The sequence below is a fragment of the Scyliorhinus canicula genome, chromosome 21, assembly GCF_902713615.1.
Source record: "Scyliorhinus canicula chromosome 21, sScyCan1.1, whole genome shotgun sequence".
Lineage (NCBI taxonomy): Eukaryota > Metazoa > Chordata > Chondrichthyes > Carcharhiniformes > Scyliorhinidae > Scyliorhinus > Scyliorhinus canicula.
The window spans coordinates 45,048,567-45,076,187 of record NC_052166.1 but is presented as its reverse complement, the minus strand read 5'-3'; the positions used below and the strand labels follow the sequence as shown (position 1 = coordinate 45,076,187).

At 47.7% G+C, this 27,621-nt stretch overlaps 1 long non-coding RNA gene across 1 annotated transcript in view; it reads left to right on the top strand.

Annotated features, from left to right (window-relative positions):
- The first annotated feature begins 9,553 nt into the window (after nucleotides 1–9,553).
- Nucleotides 9,554–27,621, top strand: part of LOC119955824 — a 41,920-nt gene continuing 23,852 nt past the window's right edge. The window contains exons 1-2 of the long non-coding RNA XR_005458533.1: nucleotides 9,554–9,665; nucleotides 18,668–18,761. This is a non-coding gene — a long non-coding RNA (uncharacterized LOC119955824). The remainder of the gene's footprint in view (nucleotides 9,666–18,667; nucleotides 18,762–27,621) is intronic.

Here is a 27,621-nt window from a genome sequence, read left to right as displayed (position 1 = left end):
ATGTGGGAACCCACCCAGCTTGCCCATCTGGACAACCTCATATCCCAGCAGTATCATCACTCCTCAATAGTGAAATGCAGCCCCACAGCACAGGAAGCAGGGATATAGCAGAGCTTACCCCAAACAATGGACACATGCACCGGTGCCACTGGAGCCCTCCCTGACACATCAGGTAAAAAGGAGATTCTAAGGAGAGAAGTTGCCTCAGAAATGTTGAAACAACCTGCTTGTAGAGGTAACATGATGTAAAAAAAATCTGTTGTGCTTTTCCTTAGCGCACACTGAGCCTGCAAATCTCAAAGCTTCCCATTCCTAGCCCGTGGTTTTATAACCCCCGAATTAAGTGGACAAAATGCTATGAGCTGGAAAGACATAACGTTGCAGTATGTGCTTTCTGTCTTGTTTTTATAATAATATAAAAGCACCAATCACTCAAGGGATTGTGCAAACACATTGTGGGTTCATTTATTTAAACTAGAAAAATTAGAACATATATATACACAAGGATAGAAAACTTGAGGACACCAGCAGCAGAGCTGTGTGCCCTGTGCTCTGCTCTCAAGCCAAATTGAAACTGAGACTGCATCGCAAGATACACTTCCGTTCTGGAGATGTTATGTTGCTATCCCTTGAAGACATATTACAGGGCTTTCAGTGTGCTCCAAAGGGAAGAGAGGTTTGGGGGGGGGGAAATGATTTTCCATTAAGACAGGGTACAAAGCCAGGGTTGAAAAATGTTTGATAAACCTAGCTCACGTTACTGTGCTGCATCCACCATGCAACCCAGGTGGAAGCTTCGGAACTGGAAGGATGTGGAGGTTTCACGAAAGGTTTACCAAACGGGCCATTTTTCTAATTTTTTAAACCTTCGTGTGGAAGTTTCTCAATCCCTCTTTAAATATTTACAGTATGATCTATAATCATCAAAAAAGGATCGGGGTACAGAATGCTGAGTGTATGGTTGGAGAAATGCTGAAGTAAAAAGAATAAAGCACTGAATCTTGTTCATGTTATTTTTTGCACAATGCTAATAGAGAAAATTTGAAAATTGATCCTATCACCCTGTCATACAGCCATTACACGTAGATAAGACCCATTTTAATTGATTTTTATTTGAACCATTGTGTATTAAGCCACCATGAAGCAAAAATTCTTCAGTGGAGAATGGGACTGTTTTGAGAAACACAATTTTCTTTTTTTGAGACCCTCTCAGAAAGATGAATGCTTTCTATTCGGAAGAGCCTTGCTGAGTGCAACCAGAGAGACATTTGTGTGGGAACTAAAAAGCAGCTTCAACACAGGTACATTAATTCTTACAGCAGCCATTATAAAGCACACCTTTCCAAGGGTAATATGGTTATGATAACGGCTCCTAAATTTGATGGTTATTAATCTTGTCCTATTAGCTTTAAAAGGGAGGATTCAGGACTGGAATCAAATGAACTGTTTTATTAAAATAATTACAGGAGTGACAATGATACAACTACAGGTTAACATCGCGCACTGCCTGATGTTTCATTTCGCCTCCAGAGGCCCTTTTTCAAGTTCTTTTGCCAAAATTACTTCTTTGAACATTTTTTTTTTGCGATGAGATGAGCCTTTATTACAGTAATTTATCATCCGCACATAAGTGGCTGGATCGTAAAGCAGAAGAGTCGTCCTTGTAGAAATACATTTTGGATGTTAAAATGCAGCATTTGTGCGCAGTCAGCTCTGTGGGGAGCAGTATTTTCACAAGAGTCAGGACTTCAGGGAGCTCGGAACAAAAGCAATTGTGCATCCATTTACAAATACTTTCTTTGGCAGCCTGTTTTCTTTTTGAAAATTCCATCAGTTAAACTGTGGCACTGAACCAAACTGTTAACTCATGGGCCACCAAGATTCTTTCTGCTGTGCTCGACAAGTGAAAGCCCAGATTCCACCGCAAAGAAGGAGCTGCCATTTCATCTGCAGTTTGGCCAGAACTGTTGTCTCCCTAGTAACTTGTAATTAGGATGAGGCCCCGAGGAATAAGAATTAAGGTGCCAGGTTATTTTAGGGGAGATTGGAAAATACCTTTACACATGTTAAAATTTGATGTCACCTTCGAGTATTCCATGGTTTCCTAGTCACAGGTAGAATTACCGTTCTGATTGGCATCAATTAAGTTGAAAACGCCACTCTCCACCCAATTAGCTGGAGGTCACTATAATCTTCAATGCTCTCAAATAGACAGACATCAATGAAGGGGGAATTGGTCCAAATCATGTGTGATATTTGTCCTTTCATTGATTTTTCAAAGAAGGGGGGAGTGGTATTCTCCGCCGGCGTGATTCTCTGTTTTGCCAGCGCCCAGCGGTTTCCTGACGGCGTGGGACTGCCTCACAATGGGAAACCTCGTTGACCGGCCGGGGTAGCGGAGAATCCTGCGGGCGGGCCGAGGCTGCAAAGTGGCATGGCCGGGCGGAGAATCCAGCCCTAGATTTCAGGGAGTGATACCCACACCCGATTGCCCCCAAAACACGTCACCCCCCCCCCCCCCCCCCCCCCCCCCCCCGCCAGCTTCCAGGCTGAAGACTGGTTACTTTGAATAAGGTCATCTGAGGCCTACTGCCTGATTTAGAACCCTATTCCCAAATTTAACAAAATCTAGGGGAGGAATCTTGATCCCGTACTTGCTGCCCGCGGGTTCGGCATTGAGGGCGGAAATTCTGGCGGGAATTGGGAAAGCTGGCTCTTGCCGGGAGATTGCCGATTTTCCCTGTACCTCACTGACGATGTCACATGATTGATGCTCACAAAGGACATGAACCTCATAAATTTAATAGATTTGAATGAATATTATTAGCGACACACCCCCACCCCCACCTGGCCAAATGATCTCCCCCTCTCTAAATATTAATTCCTCGCCAACATGATGTCATGTCGGCAAGGTTTACAGCAGGTTTGGCTAGATGTGAGGCAGTCGAGGGTATCCCTCCGGGGTTTCTGTATCAAGAATAAATTGTGTAATAAATTCTGAGGCTGTATGAGGCTCTGGTCAGACCCCATATGGAGTATTGTGAGCAGTTTTGGGCCCCATATCTAAGGAAGGATGTGCTGACCTTGGAAAGGGTCCAGAGGAGGTTCACAAGAATGGTCCCCGGAATGAAGAACTTGTCGTATGAGGAAAGTTTGAGGATTCTGGGTCTGTACTCGTTGGAGTTTAGAAGGATGAGAGGGGATCTTATTGAAATGTACAAGATACTGTGAGGCCTGGATGGAGTGGACGTGAAGAGGATGTTTCCACTTGTAGGAAAAACTAGAACCAGAGGACACCATCTCAGATTAAAGGGACGATCCTTTAAAACAGAGATGAGGAGGAATTTTTTCAGCCGGAGGGTGGGGAATCTGTGGAACATTGCCGCAGAAGGCTGTGGAGGCCAAGTCACTGAGTGTCTTTAAGACAGAGATAATTAGGTTCTTGATTAATAAGGGGATCCCTGTTATGGGGAGAAGGCAGGAGAATGGGGATGAGAAAATATCAGCCATGATTGAATGGCAGAGCAGACTCGATGGGCCAAGTGGCCTAATTCTGCTCCTATGTCTTATGGTCTTATGGTGTGATAACCGTCGCACAGCAAGCTACCAAATTCCGCAACAGATAGAAAAAGGGCAAAACAACTGTTAAGCTCATTAAAGAGGCATTTGCATCACAGCACACTCAAGGAAGAGTAGGCCCAGGGTTCAATCAACAACATTACTGGTCCAGGGTTCATAAGGGTCACACTGGCCAAGTAAACACTGGAGCCAGTCATGCTGGAAATAAGGGAAAGTTGGAAGTAAGAGACAGTTGGAACTGGAAAGGCACTGATGCTCTTGGTATCAAAGTCACGTAAACAAATAGTGGACACAGTGAATGTATTCTCCAGAACCCAAAGATCCTCCAGAACCCAATGGTGGTGGACAGTGGTGAGTAAATAAAGCAACTGAGATAAGGCTGGGGTGTATTTGGATTAGTGCGTCAATTAGATGTGGCACAAACTGTACCCTTATTACCTGTCAATCGTTTTGTATTGAACCACTAAATCCACTAACAGAGACTTAGCTTGTGCTCTCCTGCCAGAAAATGTAAGCTCTCCGTCTCCATTAGACAACATAACGATGTTTGTTCCTGAATGTCAGCCTGGATGGTCTGGAGAACAAGTCGTTAAATGTCACCATTTCAGCTCTCAACATTTGCAAAATATAAAGATTGCTGATCTGCATTTGGGATAAGATGCTACAAAATAGAAGTAAACTGACTGGAACTGAGGAAGGTGTGAGGCAGCAAAACCTTTAAATCGACCTGAGAGGACCAGGGTAAAACAATGAAGTATCAAGGGAGAGGGGACAAGTGAAATCATGTTGTCATGGCTTGTCCCCCTTACTGAGTCACCCACATCCAACCTCACACACGGTATATTCTAATGGAAGCATTGCTTGGAGCTACATATTTTAGGCATGTTTTGAAAAAAAGCCTTTTATCTTTCTCGGTTGGGAAGAAGAGAGCAACACTAGAGCCAGGGTCTCTGATAAACTGGACGAAAGACAGAAGCCGGGCCCAGAAGCAGGATATTAACAGCTGTTGTTTAAAAAGGAAATAATAGCCTCTGGAGGAAGCACCTGGTAAGAATAATTGCAGCAAGATTAAAGAATCAATAGGCAAGCTTTCACTTAGCAAGACCTGGAAGTCTTCCCAATAGAGATGTATGTGGAGCATCAGGGCCATCTGGGAATGGGGCCAGAGACCCGTGACGCATGTAGTCTGTAGTCTGTGAGGGGGAAGTGACCATGGTCCTGAGTCCCACTTCCATCACCCCCCCCCCCTCCCCCCCCCAACCCCCGGTATTCCTTTGCAGGGCAGGAAAAAACAATCTCACCAGATGAGGCAAGATTAGCTACCTGCTTCCCATTTTCAGTCCATGCATCCTCTTTATATATTCTGCGTTCAATACTCTCACAGTGTCAGAAATGTCAGGGCTGAAAGGGGGAATCTGACAGTGGGGAGCAGAGATTCTGCAGGAGTCAATCCCGGAGTTACCAGACCCAGGTCTCCAGAGCTCTGCTGAAAACAAAGAGTGCTGGTCGAGCATTGAAGAGCACATGGAGCCAGTGGAGACACCAAGGACATCTACAACTGAACCCCTGAAGAGGGAGGCCTTCAGACCGGTCAGTTCATCCAAAATGGATGCTTCAAACACTGGCCTATGGGGGAAATGGGGGAATCAAAGTTTCTGAGAGATTTGGGTGCCATTTTTCACATTTTTCAGTATCTGCTAGATCTAACTGATGGAGATGCTGCCTTCCACTGATCAGTGAGCACAGACCCAGGACCCAACACAAGTGAGAGGACTAATCAGTCGTCGTGATGCTGTCCACTTTCCTGCAGTTGACACCTTGTGTGGCTTTTCTATCCAACTCCCTTCGATGTCTGCTCTTGTAAAGGTAAAGTTACCACAGTCCCAGATGACCATAGGCTGCTTTTCCATTTGAGGAGGAGAGCTGACTGGTGGTGGTTTAACCTGAGGATCACCACACCACAGGCGAGAGGCAAGATTGGGAAGGCCTTCATGAATAACCTCAGCCGTTACAGGAATTAAACCCGTGCTGCTGGCCTTGTTCTGCATCACAAACCAGCTGTCTGGCCCACTGATGAGTCTGTTCTCGTAGATGGCCAGGAAGTCCATAGCCACAGTGACAATGCCAGTCTGGTGAGTCCTCCTGAGACTGAGACGCCTTGAGACAAGGATGACCTCAACCCCAAAGACTTGATGACACCAAAATAGAAACAAACACCATGACATCCTTGACCCACAGTAACATCGCTGTACCAGGTTTAAGAGAAGCACGAAAAAGCACGAGGGGTTGGCACAACATGGTCGTAAGAATCACAGTTGTAAGTATGTGTGTGCATTCTAAAAGCATTTTCCTGTTTCTTGTCCAACTTGTGTAGTTGGAGGGCAGTTTGCAGTGGGAGAGAGTCTCTGCTACCCCTTCTTCCAGAAGCAAGGATTTCCTCCTTACGGCATTCTTGAGGAAGTGGCATGGCCCATACACTTTGGTGGAAGGCTACCTTCAGTTTGGTCTTCTCCTTTTGTGTGACCTGATCTTGTATATCTTCCTCATGGCCCCTTGATCCTGCTTCTGCTCTTTCTCCATCTTAAAGGTAAAAATGGGATTGTGAACCCTTTGGTAAGGGCTCCATTGCAGAATAGCAGGAAGGATAAGAGTTCCTTGCATGGACCAGCTCCATTGGAGCTCTCTGTACCCGTCGGCAACAAATATCGGCCCAAGAGTTTCCCTAGTGGGGCAAGGGGTGATTTCAATGGGAAATCCCATTGACAAGCGGCGGGAGTAGAAAGTCCCGTCACCAGCGAGCAGCGGGCGGCCGAGAAGCACACGGCTGGAGGACCAGAGAATCCAGCCCAGTGTGTCGGATTCTTTAACGGCAGTAGAGCTGAGGAGCCCTTTTCTAATTATTCCAGTGGCTGGTATTTCAGAGAAAGATTTCAGGCATTTGAAGCCTCTGAATTAAACTTCTTTCTGACCTGACGAGCTTAAGTCAGATTCAGCTGGTTTTGTCAATTGTCTACTTGCGAGATGCTGGGATCAAATGCAGCTTCTGCAACAGCCTATTCCACCAGAATTTATCAATGCCTTTTAGAACAGTCTAACTCTGGCATAACAGATTTAAAAACCCAAATCCCTATATTTGAACTCCACCACAATTGCTCAAAGCATAAAATCACAGAATTTTGAGTCCATTTTCGTTAGTTTGGAATATAGGTTCTGGCCCGCTTAAGTTCAACAGCCCAGCGTGTATTTTAAAGACTTATATTGGGGCTAAATCTGTTGTTGTGAAGACCATTCACAGAACTACCTGTGAATTCGCAACACAGGCAAGGATGTTGGACACCTTTACCTCAGCTCAGCTCTGGTAAGGTGGAACCTTTTAAGAATGAATATCGCAGGAGGGATGGAGAGTGATGGGACATTCATCTGGAAGTTTACTAATACCTCTGCAGTTCACCTCGTCACTTTGCCAATGTGCATGTCTAGTCAGTGGTGTCATCGAACCTATAGTTAGGAGAATTTTTAAAATGATCAAATAAGCAGTTTAACTTTCCAGGAAGAATGGAACATGTAAGAAGACTTTCAATGGAGAACGAGCAAACCAAGCATGTCCTACGGCACTTTACCCCAAATCCCACGATATTCAGCCACTGAATCAAATTGGGTTGGGCCGTGGGGTGGTGTGGGGGAGGTGGGGTGGTGTGGGGGATTTGGGGAACGAGGTGGGGTGGTGTGGGGGAGGTGGGGTGGTGTGGGGGGGAGGTGGGTGGTGAGGGGGGGTGGTGTGGGGGAGGTGGGTGGTGTGGGGGGAAGGTGGGGTGGTGTGGGGGGGGAGGCAGGTGGTGTGGGGAGGTGGTGTGGGGGAGGTGGGTGGTGTGGGGGAGGTGGGGTGGTGTGGGGCAGAGGTGGTGTGGGGGAGGTGGGTGGTGTGGGGGAGGTGTGGTGTGGGGGAGGTGGGGTGGTGTGGGGGAGGTGGGGTGGTGTGGGGCAGAGGTGGTGTGGGGGAGGTGGGTGGTGTGGGGGAGGTGGTGTGGGGGAGGTGGGGTGGTGTGGGGGAGGTGGGGTGGTGTGGGGGAGGTGGGGTGGTGTGGGGGAGGCGGGGTGGTGTGGGGGAGGTGGGGTGGTGTGGGGGGGGGTGTGGGGGATGGTGTGGGGGAGGCGGGTGGTGTGGGGGAGGCGGGGTGGTGTGGGGGAGGCGGGGTGGTGTGGAGGAGGTGGGGTGGGGGAGGTGGTGTGGGGGAGGCGGGGTGGTGTGGGGGAGGTGGGTAGTGTGGGGGAGGTGGGGTGGTGTGGGGGTGGTGGGGTGGTGTGGGGGAGGTGGGGTGGTGTGGGGGAGGTGGTGTGGGGGAGGTGGTGTGGGGGAGGTGGTGTGGGGGAGGTGGGGTGGTGTGGGGGAGGTGGGGTGGTGTGGGGGAGGTGGGGTGGTGTGGGGGAGGCGGGGTGGTGTGGGGGAGGCGGGGTGTGGGGGAGGTGGGTGGTGTGGGGGAGGTGGGGTGGTGTGGGGCAGAGGTGGTGTGGGGGAGGTGGGTGGTGTGGGGGAGGTGTGGTGTGGGGGAGGTGGGGTGGTGTGGGGGAGGTGGGGTGGTGTGGGGCAGAGGTGGTGTGGGGGAGGTGGGTGGTGTGGGGGAGGTGGTGTGGGGGAGGTGGGGTGGTGTGGGGGAGGTGGGGTGGTGTGGGGGAGGCGGGGGGGGTGTGGGGGAGGTGGGGTGGTGTGGGGGGTGGTGTGGGGGATGATGTGGGGGAGGCGGGTGGTGTGGGGGAGGCGGGGTGGTGTGGGGGAGGCGGGGTGGTGTGGAGGAGGTGGGGTGGGGGAGGTGGTGTGGGGGAGGCGGGGTGGTGTGGGGGAGCTGGGTAGTGTGGGGGAGGTGGGGTGGTGTGGGGGTGGTGGGGTGGTGTGGGGGAGGTGGGGTGGTGTGGGGGAGGTGGTGTGGGGGAGGTGGTGTGGGAGAGGTGGTGTGGGGGAGGTGGGGTGGTGTGGGGGAGGTGGGGTGGTGTGGGGGAGGTGGGGTGGTGTGGGGGAGGCGGGGTGGTGTGGGGGAGGCGGGGTGTGGGGGAGGTGGGGTGGTGTGGGGGAGGGGTGGTGTGGGGAGGTGGGGTGTGGGGGAGGGGTGGTGTGGGGGAGGTGGGGTGGCGTGGGGGAGGTGGGGTGATGTGGGGGAGGTGGGGTGGTGTGGGGGAGGTGGGGTGGTGTGGGGGAGGTGGGGTGCTGTGTGGGTGATGGGTGGTGTGGGGGAGATGGGGTGGTGTGGGGGATGTGGGGTGGTGTGGGGGGGGTGGGGTGGTGTGGGGGAGGTGGGTGGTGTGGGGGAGGTGGGGTGGTGTGTGGGAGGTGGGGTGGTGTGTGGGAGGTGGGGTGCTGTGTGGGTGGTGGGTGGTGTGGGGGAGGTGGGTGGTGTCCGGGAGGTGGGGTGGTGTGTGGGAGGTGGGGTGGTGTGGGGGAGGGGTGGTGTGGGGGAGGTGGGGTGGTGTGGAGGAGGTGGGGTGGTGTGGGAGAGGTGGGTGGTGTCCGGGAGGTGGGGTGGTGTGTGGGAGGTGGGGTGGTGTGGGGGAGGTGGGTGGTGTGGGGGAGGTGGGGTGGTGTGTGGAAGGTGGGGTGGTGTGGGGGAGGTGGGTGGTGTGGGGGGTGGTGTGGGGGAGGCGGGTTGGAGGATATGGTGGAGGGGCGGAATTGGATGATGCCTTTTTTAACCAGCTTGCAACTTGAATGGCTTGCGCACTCTCCAAGTACAGAATCTGTATCACATCGTTCCAACAGGTAAGTGAAGCGATCTATTAATCATGACAGGTACACTGTTCTCCCGTGTTAAAATGCTGCATTTAAATCAAAATTACTCACTGTAATCCCTGGGGCAAAACACCAGTTTCAGTGACGTCATGTGACAGAACGGCAATTATAATATAATTTGCGGTACAAACACTCACAATGTGACAGCATCATGTGGCAGGAAGAAAAATTGAGATGTGAATTTTATTGTGTGCTGAAAAGAATGATGTATATATATATATAAATCCTTCAACGCCATATGGGATTCTTGTTTATTCAGCAGGATGGGCGAAATGGGCTAAACGCCTGCCGCTGTATTATGGAATAGGTGAGCTACAATTCATGCCTGAAAGAGGTTTGAACCAATTGATATATTTGTGCATTGTTATGAATTGAGATCAAGACAAACTTCCTGCAGTCTTCAAATTTAATGTGACATTGTTAGTTTGTTATTTTTAAGTTTTCAGTTACCTGTGTGAAGTGAGGAATGTTGGTGATGGGAAACATGAGCATTATTCCAGCTGAATAGCCCAGAGTCTTACAACTAATCTGTCTTCATTCAAAGACCGGGGTCTGGGTTCTCTGCTGCCCTGCGCCAAAATAGCGTTTGGCGTGGGGGGCGGAGTATCAACTTTCGTGCCAAAATCAGGCCCGGCGCCACTCTGCCGATTTTCCTGGACCCGAGAATCAGTGATTCCGCGATTTACTCCGTGCGGCTGGGGGGGCCATTGCCAGAGGCGCGCCCACGGATTCTCCGCTCCCAGCCGGCCGAGTTCACGATGCCATGGTTCTAACCTACTGCCGTTCGGGAACAACGTGTGGCGGCTGCGGACTCAGTCCGTGGCCGCCCTGGTGGGGGAGGGAGGGATGATCGGGCACCGGGGGGGGGGGGGGGGGGGGGGGGGGGGGGCCTTATGAGCGGTTGGGGCACAGATCCGGCCGGTCCAATGGAAGGGCGGGCGGCCGATCGGGGAGGCCTACATTTCGGAACTGCCTCCGTGGTCCGAGTCCGCCATTGTGCGGACTCGAAACCAGAAGTGCGGGGCCCGTATCCTCAGCTAAAGCGGCGTGAATTCCTCCGGCTCCCTGCTAGCCCTCGGAAGTGAATCAACTGATCTTTTTTTGAGGAAACTCCGGAGTGCAACGCCAGCGTTTCTAAGCCCCTACATTCACATTTTCTATATTTTGGCATTAATTTTCACATTGAGAGTCTAGGACCAGAGGTTGTAATCTCAGAGTAAGGGGTTGCCCATTTAAGACAGAGATGAGCAAGAATTTCTTCTCTCGGAGGGTAGTGAATCTTTGAAATTCTTCACCACAGAGCACTATAGAGGCTGGATTGTTAAGTATGTTCCAGACTCACCAATGTTTAATCAGTCTGGGTCTTAAGGATAATGGGGAAAAGGCAGGAAAGTAGAGTTGGGAGTATACTAGATCAGCCATGATCTCACTGATTGGCAGAGCCGACACGATGGGCCGAGTGGCCTACTTCTGCTCCGCTGTCTTATGGCCTTATTGTGGTTTACTTTGGTGCTATGAAGAGATTTGAAAGATCAGGAACATGTGTTTGGAGAAATGCCCGTTGTGCACTTTGGCTTGCCATAGTCACGTGAGCTATGAGCTGTGTGACCTCTAATATCATTCCTTTGAAAGTAAGTGTCTGAGGCTGAAGCCATTGTATCCATCACATGTTGGAGGTGTGCCGCTGACATTGATTGAGTTTTGAAGGTTGGAAGAGAGCCAACTGCTATAAGAAACAACAGAGAATAATTAAAACTTCAGTCTGCAACTTCATACAGGACATTGACTCCTGGGTGGATCAGTCTGGTTTTGAATATTCCAATACCGGCTCTTACAGAGAAGGCGGCAGATTTGAACATGCATTGGAAATTCCTGGAAACTCAATGGAAGAACTATGAAATTGCAGAGTTTTTTTTTATAAATGTTTTTTTATTGAGTTTTCATATTTTATATATGACAAATTACAGGTTATTAGAGAGAGAGAAAAAAAAAGTAAAACACAAAAATTTAACATGAATATTTACAGGTAAGCATCCTCATAACAATAATTGTGGCCGCCCCCTTTAGCCAGCATACATATTTTACATTCCCCAATATGGCCGAGGCACATGTTTATAGGCATTTATTTATAGTTTGGTTTTGGGCCTTAGCTAGCCATCAAACCCCCATACCGAGCCCGTAGCCCCCCCCCCCCCCTCCCCCCGGCTACCTTCCCCCGATTCCCGTCCATTTTCCCCTGGTTCTTGGCCACCCGACTATTCTTCCTCATGTACGTTGGCCACAAACAGGTCCCGGAACAGTTGCATGAATGGCTCCCACGTTCTGTGGAAGCCGTCGTCCGACCCTCGGATGGCGAATTTGATTTTCTCCATTTGGAGAGATTCCGAGAGGTCGGACAGCCAGTCTGCAGCTCTGGGTGGTGCTGCTGACCGCCAGCCAAACAGGGTTCTACGGCGGGCAATCAGGGAGGCAAAGGCAAGGGCGTCCGCCCTCCTCCCCAGGAATAGATCTGGCTGGTCTGAAACCCCGAAGACCGCCACTATCGGGCATGGCTCCACCCTCATGAAATTGCAGAGTTTAACAAAAACCTTAACAAATGAGTGGAGTGACTTTGTTATCAGCGCTACAGCTACAACCTTATTGCACCCTATACCTGACTGAGGAGGAGAACATCTACAGTTTGTGACAGATTGAAGATGCACTTTGAACCCACTGAGAATGTTATTTATGAATGCCAAGTGTTCAACACCATAGCTCAGGAAGAGGGGAGAGAATATTGATCAATATCTTACTGCACTCAGACATCCACCTGAATCTTCTGAGCTCAAGCAAATGGGAGAATAATCTGATCAGAGATAAGAATGTTTTAGGAATGAGAGATCACAATGTGAAAGCACAGCTGCTGAGAGAAGAGAACCTTACTGTCAGGAAAGCTGCTGACATATGATAGGGATAGGGTGGAAATGAGGGCTTAAGTGGGTCAGTGCAGACTCAATGGGCCGAACGGCCTCCTTCTGCACTGTCTGTTCTACGTGCAGACGATCTGAAGTGGTCAATCATCAGCTGAAGAGTATCGATGGGAGAACTGAGGAGGCTTTGCACTTCTGTTCTTGGGAGAGAGAGTTCATGCTGGCCAGGCACAAGACAATGGAGAGAAGGAAGAAACATTTAGAGAAGGGCCAGCAGAAAGATGAAGCCTGGAGTACAGGATGTGAATATTACAAAGGATACCTGACAAAAGAAAAAGAAGCATGTCCGGTGAGGGGAAAGCAGTGTTCGAACTGCAAGAAGCGGAATCACATTGCACACAAGTGTTTTGCTGGCAAGGAGAACAGCAAGCTGATAAAGATGGTTGCTGGAGAGGGGTCAGACGATGATTCTGTTAATATTTAAAATCTCCAAAGTGTTACTGGTATTTGTAAATCCTGACTTCAGTGCACATTCCGTGTAGTTCCTCCGGTAAAATACAAATAGAAACACTTGTGATCACTTGTCAAGTTTCTCGTTTTTTGGATTTGGCTCGCACGGCACGTGATCACCTGCCGGATCATAACAGGAGCAAACACATGTGGCAGCTACAAGTTAGTGAGGATGTACGAATGGTGAGAGCTCTGGAGTGGCACGCGCACCCACCTGAAGGATTTGTTTCTGGTGATTGCAGATCAGCTGTGCATTCAGAGAGTGGGAAACTCTTTTTGCTTCTGAATGTTGCTGACTGATCCCAGTGAGCTCTCCGTCCACGTGTGGAGTCAATCTCCCCTTCCACCAGTGAAAAACCAGCAGTAGCGGTGAGTCCCACAGTGCTGGCCGCCTGGCTCTCTGCATCTGCTGTGATTCTAACAAGTTCATCCACTCTTCGGAACAGGGCAATGCCCACCTCCTTGATGCATTTCATTGTGGTTAACTGTGATTTCCACACGTGTTCCTCCACAGCTCCCTGGAAAAACCCATTGGCGTAGAAATTCAATACTGCGGTGGCTTTCAACACTGTAAGCATTGAATTGCCTCCAATCCTTGTGGACACAGGTCTCTCTGAAGCAACTGGGATATGTGAGTAACAGTAACCCATGACATGACGTATCAGCCTCCCCGAACAGGCGCCGGAATGTGGCGACTAGGGGCTTTTCACAGTAACTTCATTTGAAGCCTACTTGTGACAATAAGCGATTTCCATTTCATTTCAAGAACAATACAGCATAGGTGACAGGCCGTTCGGCCCTCCAAGCCTGTACCACTCATGATACCAACCTTGGTCAAAACCTTCAGCTCTGGGGCAGCACGGTGGCGCAGTGGTTAGCATTGTTGCCTCACAGCACCAAGGTCGCAGCTTTGATCCTGGCCCTGGGTCACTGTCCATGTAAAGTTTGCACATTGGTCCCATGTTTGTGTGGGTTCCACCCCCACAACCCAAAGATGTGCAGGGTAGGTAGATTGGCCATGCTAAATTGCCCCTTAATTGGAAAAAGATGAATTGGGTACTCTAAAAAAAAATTTTTAAACTTCAGCACTTCCTTGTGCCGTATCCCTAGTCTATACCCATCGAATCCATGTATTTGTCAAGATGGCTTTTGAACGCTGTTAATGCATCTGCTTCCACAACGTCTCCTGGTAACGCGTTCCAGGCACTCACCACCGTCTGCATAAAAAACCTGGCTCGCACATCTCCTCTAAACTTTGCCCCATGGACCTTAAACCTGGTGACTGATCCTTCCACCCTGGGAAAGAATGCCTGCCCACCCATGCTATCCATGCCCCTCATAATCTTGTAGACCTCTATCAGATCACCCCTCAACCTCCGCCTTTCTAATGAAAACAGTCTGAGTCTATTCAGCCTCTCTGCATAGCTGACACCCTGCAGACCAGGCAACATCCTGGTAAACCTCCTCTGCACCCTCTCCAAATCCTGCACACCCTTCTGGTGGTGTGGCGATCAGAATTGTACACAATATTCCAAATTTATACTCAATAACATCCTCAGCAACCTCTGGCATTGTCTCTCTGACGTGTGCAGGCTGCTGCGCTGCTTGCGGTATATTCGACTGTGCACCAGTGCTTGATGTTGCACTGGTCCCTGGTTGCTAATATGCCGTGCTGCTTGACCCTCTGCTGCTGCATCCTCAATAACACTGTGAGTATACCTACACCACATGGATTGCAACGGTTCAAAAAGGCAGTTCACCAACACCTTCTCAGGGGCAAATAGGAATGGACAATCAATACTGACCAAAGCCCACAACCCATAAAAAAATGTTTTTAAAGTTATATCACCTGCTTTAGGTGCTGCATCCCTTTTGAGATTTTGCATTTGCTGAGGAAGTCACAAATGAAGTTCAATCTATGGATTAATCCTGAATAGGGGACATGGTACAATCATAATACTTTTATTTTGAAAATGAAGTAAATGCACACTCCGATTGAGAGTGATTCACACAGCTTTGCAACAAGTGAACATTATGGCACATTTATTTAGTTTTGTGTTTTACTTATTGAAAGATAGATTAGTTAGGAAAGCATTGTTGAGATAATGATCTGGTAATGTGGGATGCTTTACCATTGCCTTACAATCAAAATGACAGGTCTGCTAATGTTAAGATAGAGTATTGTGATTTTCATTCGAATACATGAAATGCAGCACTAAATTACACTGCATTATGCTGAAAGGTTTATTTTTGAATTGCTATAATAGCGACAATAGTGTTGGGGCGCCCATTTACAACCCAAGGCATCCTTAACAAAGTTGAGTCAGCACTGTTAGTCCTGTCAAAAGAGTTTTCTATAACAAAACCGCAGTGTTTGATGTTTCAAAGTCACCCGGTAGTATTTGTATTGCATTGTTGTTTGGAAAAGTTGTGTTTCGTGCCATCATTAGACCAAGGGGCTTTTTTTCTGTTGAGGCCAGGCCATCACGGTAGCACAGTGGTTAGCAATGTTGTTTCTCAGAGTCCCGGGTTCGATTCGCAGCTTGCGCCACTATCTGTGCAGAGTTTGCACGTTCTACCCGTGTTTGTGAAGGTTTCCTCCGGGTGCTCCGGATTCCTCCCATAAGTCCCAAAAGACGTGCTGTTAATTTGACATTCAGAATTCTCCATCAGTGTTCCCGAACAAGCGATAAGAGTGTGGCGACTAGGGTATTTTCACAGGAACTTCATTGCATTGTTCATGTAAGCCTACTTGTGACAATAAAGATGATTATTATTTGTACGTGGAACCGGAAAAGTGAGAGGTAATGCATTTGGTGAGGGCAAACAAAGAAAGGGAATATTCAGCAAACGGGAAGATATTGAGAGGAGTTGAGCAAGTTCGAGGCCTAGGAATGCATGTCCACAGGTCCTCAATTTTTAAAAATAATCTTTATTGTCACAAAGCAGGCTCACATTAACACTGCAATAAAGTTACTGTAAAAAGCCCTTGTCGCCACTATCCGGCGCCTATTCGGGTACACGGAGGGAGAATTCAGAAGGTCCAAATTACCTGACAGCATGTCTTTCGGGAGGAAACCAGAGCATCCGGAGGAAACCCACGCAGACACGGGGAGAACGTGCCGACTCCGCACAGACAGTGACCCAAGCCGGGAATCGAACCTGGGACCCGAGCGCTGTGAAGCACCACACGAAGGCAACAAGGTGGTCAAGAAAGCATATGGAAGGCTTCAGTCTGGTCCCCGATACGGGGGAACCATCAGTTTGTACCAGGGAGGATGGACGGAGGGTTTCTGAGCTGGCACAGGGCAGGTATCAGGCGGATGGGGGATCTCTTTCCCGATGGGAAGTTTGCGACTCTAGAGGAGTTGGAGGGAAGGCTGGGCCTTCCCCCAGGGAACACCTTCAGATACATGCAGGTAAGGATGTTTGTCAGGCGGCAGGTGGCGGAGTTTCCACTGTTGCCGCCAAGGGGGGTTCAGGACAGGGGGCTCTTGGGGACGTGGGTTGGTGAGGGGAAGATTTCGGCAATCTACCAAGTGATGCAGGAGGGAGAGGAGGCTTTGGTGGAAGAGCTGAAAGATAAGTGGGAGGAGGAGCTGGGAGAGGAGATTGATGAGGGGATGTGGGCGGATGCCCTGGGGAGGATGAATTCCTCCTCCTCCTGCGCGGGGCTTAGTTTAATTCAATTAAAGGTGCTGCATAGGGTGCACATGACTGGGGCAAGGCTGAGCCGGTTCTTTGGGGGAGAGGACAGATGTGTCAGGTGTCCTGGGATCCCAGCAAACTACACCCACATATTGTGGGCGTGCCCTGCGCTAGAGGGCTTTTGGAAGGGTGTCGCGGAGACGCTGTCAAGGGTGGTTGGTTCCAGGGTTGAGCCGGGCTGGGGGCTCACAATTTTTGAGGTAGCAGCGGAGCCGGGAGTGCAGGAGGCGTAAGAGGCCGGTATTCTGGCCTTTGCGTCCCTGGTAGCCCGGCGCAGGATTCTTTTGCAGTGGAAGGATGCGAAGCCCCCGGGCGTGGAATCCTGGATCATTAATATAGCTGGGTTTATCAAACTGGAGAGGGTCAAGTTTGCCCTAAGGGGGACGGTGCAAGGATTCTTCCGGCGGTGGCAACCGTTCCTAGACTCTCTGGCGGAGCATTAGAGGATGGTCAATTTCAGCAGCAACCCGGGGGGGGGGGGGGTTGAAAATTCGAATAAAAATTATTTTTAAAAAAAGAAAGCATATGGAATGCTTTCCTTTATTGGGCGAGGTATTGAATATAAAAGCAGGGATGTCATGATGGAACTGTATAATAACGCTGGTCAGGCCACAACTGGAATTTCGTGCACGGTTCTGGTCAACACTTTACAGGAAGGACATAATTGCTCTGGAGAGAGTGCAGAGAAGATTTACAAGAATGTTGCCAGGGCGCGAAATTGCAGCTGCAAGGAGAGATTGGACAGGCGAGGGTTGTTTTTCTTAAGAACAGAGGAGTCTAAGGAATGACCTAAGTGAGGTGTATAAAATTATGATGGGGCCTAGGTAGGTTAGACAGGAAAGACTTATTTCCCCCAATCTGGGGGGTCAATTATCAGGGGGCACAGATTTAAGATGATTGGTGGAAGGATCATAGGCGACAGGAGGAAAAGCCTTTTCACCCAGAGGGCGGTGGATGTGTAGAATTCACTGTCTGAATTGGAGGTTGAGGCTGAAATGCTCAACTCATTTAAAAAGTACCTGGACCTGCATCTGAAGTGCTGTATCCAGCAAGGCTATGGACAAAGGTTCTGTAAACTGGGGTTAACATGAGTGGCTTGTTTCATTTTTCTCATTGTTGGCCAGTGGGGACACTGTGGGCTGAATGGCTTCTTTCTGCACCGCAACATTTCTATGATTCTAACTGAATCATGGCTCTCTAATGGTTCTATGGTTCAAACTGAATCATGGATCTCTGTGACAATTAGCCTCACCATCACTAACAGGAAAGCAGGTAGATTTTTCTACCTAGATTGGCAGAAGAAATCGATAGATAGCCAGCGCTGCAGGAAAATTCCCAATCAGGAAGAAGCACCAAGTAGAGGCAAGCTGCCTCTTCACAGGCAAGGAGAGCAGGATCTCCAGTGGTGAATAAATCTACTCTGGCTTTATGCAACTACCTGGCTGCAGTTAGCCTGATCAGCTCCACATGCCTTCCAGACAGCCAGGGTTGGAGACTAAGCAAAGCATTGAGCAAGGCAAGCATCACGCTCCCCAGCAGAGGAACGAGACATGATTCAAAACATGAATGGAGAATTTCTAAAAAGATGAAAGATAAATACCGGACATCCCACTAGATCAGATTCTTCCTCCACAATCTTTCTGACCTACGCAATGGGTAGCTAGGCCTATAAAAATAACTATTTTCCAGATACACCACGCATTCCTTATCCTTGGTTTGACTAATAGTCAATGAACTACATCCCCTTTGGCAGTGAACAATGCCAATGGTGGAGCTCCAGGGCAAAGCAGAAGGCATACTGTGCAGCTATAACTATCCTCAGCCAGTCATCCTCCACTCAATCACTTACAAGGAGGCACGCTTTGTGCACATACTGCTCCGTGGTTCCTCATTCCATAGGGTGCAAGTTTAATGGAATGGGGAATTCAAAGCGATATGCCAAGTGTGTAGTCTCCTTGCTCCAACTAAGATGAAAAGAAAACGTTAACAGCCCCAGCAGTGGGGGATTTGTACTGCATTGCACGGCGTGGGGAAGTATTCAGCTTGTCAGTGTAACTTCCTGACTTCTTTTGTCCCACAAAGAGAAACCTTGATGGCTAAACCCTTCCTCAAAATGCTCCAAAATGCTAAGAATTTACAAATCAACAATGCAATAAGTGCTTTCTCATTTTCTTTCGTGCAGAGTGACAGTAAACTGTTGATCAGCAGATAAACATGGTTTTCGGACAGAGAGGACGCATTCACAAAGACCGAAGGTGGAGCTGAGGGGTATGCAGGTGAGTGCAGTCTCGGTTGCAAGTCTATTATTATTGCTCTTTCAAATGCCACATACAAGATATTTCAAGTCACAGTTCATCAGTAGAGGATTGGCTGTCCATACGCTGTATCGTACAATAATATGTTAAAGATCTCAAATCTATATGCACTCCCGAGGCCCACATTCCCATTTTGCCCGCCCCACCATCGTCGGGAAATCAGCGGGCGTGAGTGCGCTTCCGGCGAAGCGGACGATCCCATCGGCGGAGAATCCCACCCCAGCTCTTTGTAAAGTTCAATTATTGTTTCTTTTTTTCTCCACGACAAAGCATTCATTATAGAATAGAACAGTACAGCACAGAACAGGCCCTTCGGCCCTCAATGTTGTGCCGAGCAATGATCACCCTACTTAAACCCACGTAACCCGTATACCCGTATACCCGTAACAATCCCCCCATTAACCTTACACTACGGGCAATTTAGCATGGCCAATCCACCTAACCCGCACATCTTTGGACTGTGGGAGGAAACCGGAGCACCCGGAGGAAACCCACGCACACACGGGGAGGACGTGCAGACTCCACACAGACAGTGACCCAGCCAGGAATCGAACCTGGGACCCTGGAGCTGTGAAGCATTGATGCTAACCACCATGCTACCGTGAGGCCCAGTATAGTAGTGTAACCTGTAATAATTTACTGTGTTTGCAACTTTTTGATTTGTCACTTTTCATATGATGTGGCGATGCCGGGGTTGGACTGGGGAGAGCACAGTAAGAAGTCTTACAACACCAGGTTAAAGTCCAACAGGTTTGTTATGAATCACTAGCTTTCGGAGCACTGCTCCTTCCTCAGGTGAATGAAGAGGTAGGTTCCAGAAACATATGTATAGACAAAGTCAAAGATGCCAGACAATGCTTTGAATGCAAGCATTTGCAGGTAATTAAGTCTTTACAGAGATAGGGGTAACCTCAAGTTAAAGAGGTGTGAATTAAAGCCAGGACAGTTGGTAGGATTTTGCAAGCCCAGGCCAGATGGCGGGAGGTGAACGTAATGCGACATGAATCCAAGGTCCCGGTTGAGGCCGTACTCATGTGTGCCAAGTTAGCCAAGTTCCGCACAAATGAGTACGGCCACAACCAGGACCTTGGATTCATGTCACATTACATACACCCCCCACTATCTGACCTGTGCTTGCAAAATCCTACCAACTGTCCTGGCTTTAATTCACACCTCTTTAACTTGAGGTTACCCCTATCTCTGGATCTGTGAAGACTTAATTACCTGCAAATGCTCTCATTCAAAGCATTGTCTTGATTCTTTGACTTTGTCTATATATGTTTCTGGAACCCACCTCTTCATTCACCTGAGGATGGAGCGGTGCTCTGAAAGCTAGTGATTTGAAACAAACCTGTTGGACTTTAACCTGGTGTTGTCAGACTTCTTACTTTTCATATGGGCAAAACTGTGCAATCAACTTCATCATTTGTGTCATCTTTCTACAACATTATTGTCTCCAGCAGTTATTGTTGACAACAGCAACATTTTTCCACTTGTTAGTCCTATCCTGTGTGTGAGTCAGTCTCTTTCCAGTTTTTTTTTTTTTGCTGCATCAGTTGCAAACCAAAAGCATAATAAAACCACACAAATGTGCGACCTGCTTCCTTCCGTCACTACAAAAAAAACCTCCCATCTGTTCCCCTTCCTGAGCATTATATTTATTTTAAAGCAGTCTCCAAAGTTTTAACTGTCACTAAAAAGTTGGGGTGAGGGAAAGAGAAAAGGAAAGCTTTGAGAGATTTCTTGTTGCACCATTTAAATTGCCAGAGTTGTACAGGAAATCCCACTTACACATACACCAGATGCCAGAGATAGCCCGCTCCACACGAGGATAAGGAATGAGTTGATCATAGAGGACAAGAGATGAACGTTTGCTTCGAAGCAGTGAGGTAAATACAGTCTTTTATTTCCGCCTCACAATCACAAGGTCTGTCATTTATTCTTTACAAGTAGGCTCAAATAAAGTTGCAAATCTTTTAATATTGTGACACTAATTCCTTTTAATTTTAATTAATTTACTCAGCATTACTTTCCAAGTTTAGGCTGATGATATAAAATTTCACCTGTTTCGCCTGCTTTACTGACGCTAAGTTATTAGACTGGATGGGCAGAAATTTCCTGCAATTAAATGTTGCGGGTCTAAAGCAATTCTGCGGGATTCTCCATCGGCCGGATCCTCCGCTTCGCCGGCAGCACACCCACGACCACGGCTTTCCCGACGGCATGGGATGGCCACAACGGGAAAGCCCATTGGCCGGCTATGGGAACGGAGAATCCCACTGTCAGCTGGGGCGCGCTGCGTCGGTGGGACAGAGAATCCAGCCCATTCTCTATTTTTAATTTTGGGCAATGGCACGGCCAATTCATCTAACCCGCACATCTTTGGACTGTGGTAGGAAACCGCAACACCGGAGGAAACCCACGCAGACACGGAGAACGTGCAGACTCCACACAGACAGTCACCTAAGGTCGGAATTGAACCTGGGTCCCTGGCCCTGCGAGGCAGCAGTGCTAACCACTGTGCCACCATCCCCCCTCCCATTGTCTTCGGTTCCTGCTACAAATTCTGTTCCATGTCTGAGACTGAGCCCGATTGTTTACACCCTTGGCATCATATCCGACGTCAAGATGAGTTTCAGACCCCTATTTACAACTCCCTAACATCACCCATCTCTGCCCCAGCCTCAGATCATTTGCTGCTGAAACCCTCTTCCATGCCGTCAGTACCTCGAGATGTGACTCTTCCAATGCTCTCCTGAGCAACCTCACACCCTTTGACCCCAGGCTAACTGGAATTTTCCAGTCAATGGCCTTTCAAATGATCTAACGAGCTACCTACCGTTTGCCCACAGGTAACCATTTCTCGCCTGCCCCAGCTTTCAGGATGGTGGCCAGGAGTCAGGAACAGGTTGCTGAATGGCATGATGAAATTCCATGTGTAATATACAGCAGACTGTTTGATTTTGATGCCACAGTCTATCCCAGCATAGGCTCAAATGTTAAAAAGATGTCAGAAAATGTTGCCACGCCTCAGTAATATAGGATGGGGACTTGAGCTACCTGCAAAGATGAAGAGAGCCAAACCCTTGCATTGAGACTGAACAAATAAAATTTTAATGGAAAATGTTTTGATGATATCAATTACAAAATATATTAAATTTAGCTCATCAAATTATTAACTTTCACATTTTCATAACTTTATTGCTGTGATGTTTTGAACTTTTGAGATTGGAGACAATACTATGTCCCCGAACAATACCACTCTCTAATTTGGAGTTATCTCTAATGGCCAGGATTGTACAAGGCCCATTGGAGACCTGGGGGTGGGGAGTGTAAATTGGGGTGGAATGATGGGTGGTCCAATGCGCACTGCTTTCCCACCACTGTTGGCACTTTACCCAGCAGCAGAGAAGGTGCTGGATGGGCTTTGGGATCCACCCTGGAGCCTAAGGAATTGTGGACCACTCCACCCTGGAATCAGAGGGATTGTGGACCCCTCCACCTTGGAGCCCGAGGAATTAAGTACCCCTCCATTCTAGAGCTGAGGCATTGTGGCCTCTTCCATTCTATTGACGGGGGTATTATGGATTCCTCCATTCTCAATCCTGAGGAACTGTGATATCCAATGGAAGGCTTGAGGCTCAATCGAGGATTGAAGGAATGTCAGAAAATGTTGCCACGCCTCTGTAATGTAGGATGGGGACTTGAGCTACCTGCAGGAGGGCGAAGGACTCGAGCTGGAAGAGGAAATCGGGTGACTCCATGGTTCAGTGATGCCCATCTGCAATTTCTCCTCCAGGCTGCTTGGGAAAAGTGGCTGCTTCTCTTCCCAAGGGACAACACTGATGTGGAGATGCCGGCACTGGACTGGGATGAGCACAGTAAGAAGTCTTACAACACCAGGTTGAAGTCCAACAGGTTTGTTTAGAATCACTAGGTTTAGGAGCACAGTTCCTTCATCAGATGAGTCAAGGGATAGCAAGAAGAGACCTTCCTATCTGACCAAGTAAGATTGAATGGGGATAGCAGAGGAGGCCAACAGTCATGGCATTGAAGTATTGCAAGGCTGACACAGGAGCTCTTTGATTAAATTTGATTGACATGCGCACATGGAGGGCAAAGCCAGTGGGATGCACTGGTGTTACTCTGAATTATCTTAGTAAGCAGAAACATTTATAGCTTGATTTACCCAATAGAATTGACAGATACATTTTAAGCCTTTGATTGATTGTCGCATGCGCCAATATCACAATTAAACTTGCATTTTAGACCAAGGAAAGGCTAGTAATTCTAACCAATAGAAAGCGATAGAAAACAGGGCAAATGGACCGATAGAAACATTAGCACTTTCTATCCTTCTTTTGCATACTTATCTTCCCTTTGACCTGAAGGGAATGGTAGTTTACAGAAAAGTGCATCCTTGCTATCACTACTTCCATCATTCTGCCTCTACAGACTTGCGTCATTCACTAAGAACCAGTTTATTATGGATTTCATTCTAACTTATGTCCTTCGCTTCACCAGGACACATGAATTTCATATTAACTCTTGACCCTTGCTCAGAAACAGTATATCATGGATTCCACAATGGGAGTTACCCACATGCCCCCACCACTAATCCGGAGTACAGTGCACAAACAGATCAAGGATCTCCTCCAATCGACCAGGGTGAATCCTCCATAACATTCTATTCATTGGGGGTTTGCATGCGGCAACGTGAGACAATGATCTACATGTGGAAAGAATCACCAATCACTGGTAAAATACAGTATAAATGCTGGAGTTCCAGGCAAGCACCTCCCTTCCTGATTTCCTGCCCCCCTGGCCTCTCATCCTGCTCCTGAGGCCCCATAAAATTCAGTCCAACTTCACAGCACCGACCCTGACAAGCCTGCAAATTCTCGGTGTGATCAGCTCTTTTATCTTTCAAACTGAATAACCTTTGCTTTCCATATGCTGCACTGCATTTGCGGCAGATAATGATTTTCTGTTAAAGAACTCATGAAATTGTTCCACAGTTACACGGAAGTCCTTGAGTGAAGAGGAAGCCGAAAGTGGTGACTGTTTAAAATCAAGCATCGGCAGCTGAGAAGATAAATGGAAATGGCACAGCCGGTTTAAAAAGGAGCTGGATTGGTGCCCAGTAGCTTTGAACTAAGCAGCTTTATGAAAAGTATTGTGTTCCTTCATCAGGAAATGAAATGAACAATAGAAAAGAATGAGTAGCCTTTACACTGGAATTAAAGGGATTATAAAACATATGTGGGACATTATCGAGATATTGCTACATAAGCAAATCTAACAATGATATGCATGTTATAATATATAATTGTGTAAAGCACTACGGCAGATATCTGATGGGGAGTTTTTTTAGGACCTATTTATAATACATAATGTTAAGCTTAGTCACAAATAAGTTATGAAAGAACCAGTGAAAACGAAACAGAATTTCAACATTTCCCTATTTCACATTCTGTACCACAGTTGTTTAAACATTTAAAAGAGAAGATATGTGCGGAGGGGAGCATTCCTCCCTCCCACCCAAGCTAGGTAATTCAAAACAAGGTAAGCATTGTAGAGAAGGGTTGAATAAAGCTAGTTAGGCTGGAACAGTAATCTCAAATGTTTGAAATCTCAGCAGTGTCAATGGGGTGATGCATTCTTTTGTCAATGGAACAGGATCTGGAAATCGCTGTAACCTAAACTGTTAAATGGGTCAATAAATCATGCACACACATTGATTCAGTTTAGAGGCTGAAACTAATCTCTTTCTGTCTCTTAAAACAGCCTTGCTGCATACGAAACAGAGTTCCATATCTTACCTGTTGTCTGGATGAAGAAGTCACTGAAACGATGACCAGTTTGTCATTACTACCCTATCAAATGAGATGTGCATTTCCATGCAGTCTCGTTTGAAAGTATTCCAAACATATCTGTAAAAATACGGCTACATGTAAAGTTATACATTATCACTCAGCTCTGACTAAAATATTAAGTAGCCTTTCTATTCACCTGAATATGTCATTATAACTGATATAACCTTGCATTCATAGTTTCAACATATTGGCTGCACGGTAGCACAGTGGGTAGCACTGTTGCTTCACAACTCACGGGTCCAGGTTCGATTTCCACTTGGGTCACTGTCTGGGTGGAGTCTGCACCTTCTCTTCATGTCTGCGTGGGTTTCCTCCGGGTGCTCCCGTTTCCTCCCCAAGTCCCGAAAGACGTGCTGTTCGGTAATTTGGACATTCTGAATTCTTGCTCCGTGCACCTGAACAGGCGCCGGAGTGTGGTGTCAATGGGTTTTCATAGTAACTTCATTGCAGTGTTAATGTAAGCCTACTTGTGACAATAAAGATTATTATTATTATATTGTTACATCCCTTGTTTATCTTTCAACATCTTATTTGGCCTAACCGATGTAAACACCCGGCCTACAATTAGGGTTGCCAGTTCTGTTTCCACATGACTTTCCAACTCGTAATACACCACAAACAATCCCCATTATTTTATAACTAATAAATAAAAAGTATTCAGAGAAAATATTGAAAACTTTTTTTCCAGCGCTCCAATGGCTTTTCACCCAGATTGTTTGGCGCACGCAATGCACGAGCGATTAATTTATCGTTCCTGAAAACTCATGGACAATCCTGGAGGGATGGCAACTCTAACTACATCTTTTGTACCGCTCAGGTCTATCAGGAATGGGAGTAGCCAATTCAGCCTCTCAGGCCTACTTCACCATTCGACTAGATCACAATTCATCTTCACCTCAAATCCAGTTCCCTATGTTTGCTGCACACCTCTCCTCCTAATGATCATTAAGTAACAAAACCCAATCTTGGAAGTTTCAAATGTCTTAGCATTGAGAGCGTGGGGGAAGAGATCCAAATTTCTAATACCCTCAGAATGATAGAGGTGCTTCCTGATCTCGCTGCTGAACAGTTTGGCTCTCGTCTCATCATGTTCCTTGGTTCTTGTTTTCTCACTGAAAGAAATAGTTCCCCTTATCAAATCCTCTCAATGTAATAAAGGCCTCAATTCCACCAACCCTTCAACTTTTAATGCACCGACTCAAGTCTGTCCTCATGGTGTAACCCTCTAAGCGTGGCATCATTCTGCATTCCACCCCCTCCCAGGCAAAGTTATCCTTCCTGAGGTGCGGTGCCCGAAACTGAACAAGGGTCTCTCCATGATCTCACCACAGCTCTTCACAACTGTAGCATGACTTCCTCCCCTTTGCATACCAAACAATGAGGTGAGAATCATGAGCACAGGAGGAATCACGTGACGTGCACAAACACGTATGTAATTTCAGCCCATTCTGGCCTAATTTAGAAAAGGGGAAAACAAATGCAAGGCGATAGTTACCTTTTGTGCATGGTTATTCAGCTGGAATTACAGCTGGCGTCGACATATTACATAAAGAGTTTCATTCTTTCAAAGTTTCTGCAGTTAATGAAGTGATTGTTATCCCTTCCAGCAAGTAATGAATTTTGCAATATTCATGCATAGTTGTAGTCTATATTTAGAGCTCCAGATCTTCTGTATTAATTAAGTGTAATTTCATGCCTCTGAAACAAAACCAATTGACACATTGCAGTGTATTTCTCGGTATTATACACCAGAATGTTCACGGCGTAAATGGCATCACAATGTATGCATAAATCATGTTCCAACAACACTCCAAAAGCTCAACACCATCCAGGACAAAGCAGTCTACTGGATTGTCACCTTGGTATGACGGGGTGAGGAGGAATAAGCCCTTTTTTCCAACTTCTTCAGTTGGTCGCAACAAAGGTTTATTTAATTCCTTTGTGGACAACCTTTCCCAATACAAATGTATTTCCTTTTTGTAAGGAGACAATTTAGTGGGTCAAAGAAAGAGAAAGTTTGTTAGTTACTAAAACCCAGATTACCAGTCAAGCAGCAAAGTGGTAAATTACCCCTATTTCTCCAACTTTCCTGTTTTCAAAGTAAGAAAATTGGTCCAGCTAAAAACAATTTTCTAGTTACGGCCTTCTTCTCTGAACATACATCGACTCCCAAAATTTGGACGGAATTCTCCCATCTGGGACTGTCCCATGCCGGGGGTGGGGACACGGCCAGCACATGTCCTCCGGTCCACCGACAGCGCACCCACGCCCGTGGGTTTCCTGAAGGTGAGGGGTGGCCACAAAAGGAAACCCCAGACAACGGAGAATCCCGCTGCCGGCGGGGGTGTGCTGTGCCCGGAAACGCAGTTGGCGCATCGGACAATCCCGCCCGGAGTGTTTCCTGTCATGGAGAACTGCAGGAAAGCACACGATAGGTGGGATTTTCAGGCCATTCCTGCCGAGGGCTCTTCCAGCCCCACCTACGGTAACCCCCCCACAGTGGGTTCCCCGGCAGCGGAGGTCACGGACAACAGGAAACCTCATTGACAGCGGCGGGATGGGAATATTCCTCCACCGACCAATAGCAGGCCATTTCCGTTGCTGCAGTACAGGCTGCGGGGGGGGGGGGGGGGGGGGGGGGGGGGGGCAGAAAACCCTTCCAGCCCCAATATCATTAATATGCAATTGGGTGTTTTGTACCATGTTCCATGAAAAGTCAGGGTTGATGACCCAGAGTCTGCCAGCGTATGCGGGCACCATATGGGAAAGGTGCCTAACATCGCTGGCCCACTATCAAAGAAAAAAGGTGGACCATCTGAATATGAAGATGGATCCTTGGGAACACTCTGACGCTGGAGCGTCTGAGAAAGAAGATGGATTTCCAGGGACACTCTGAGGCTGCTCGATGACACGGAATCCGGAAGATCCGTTTGACAGATGCTTCC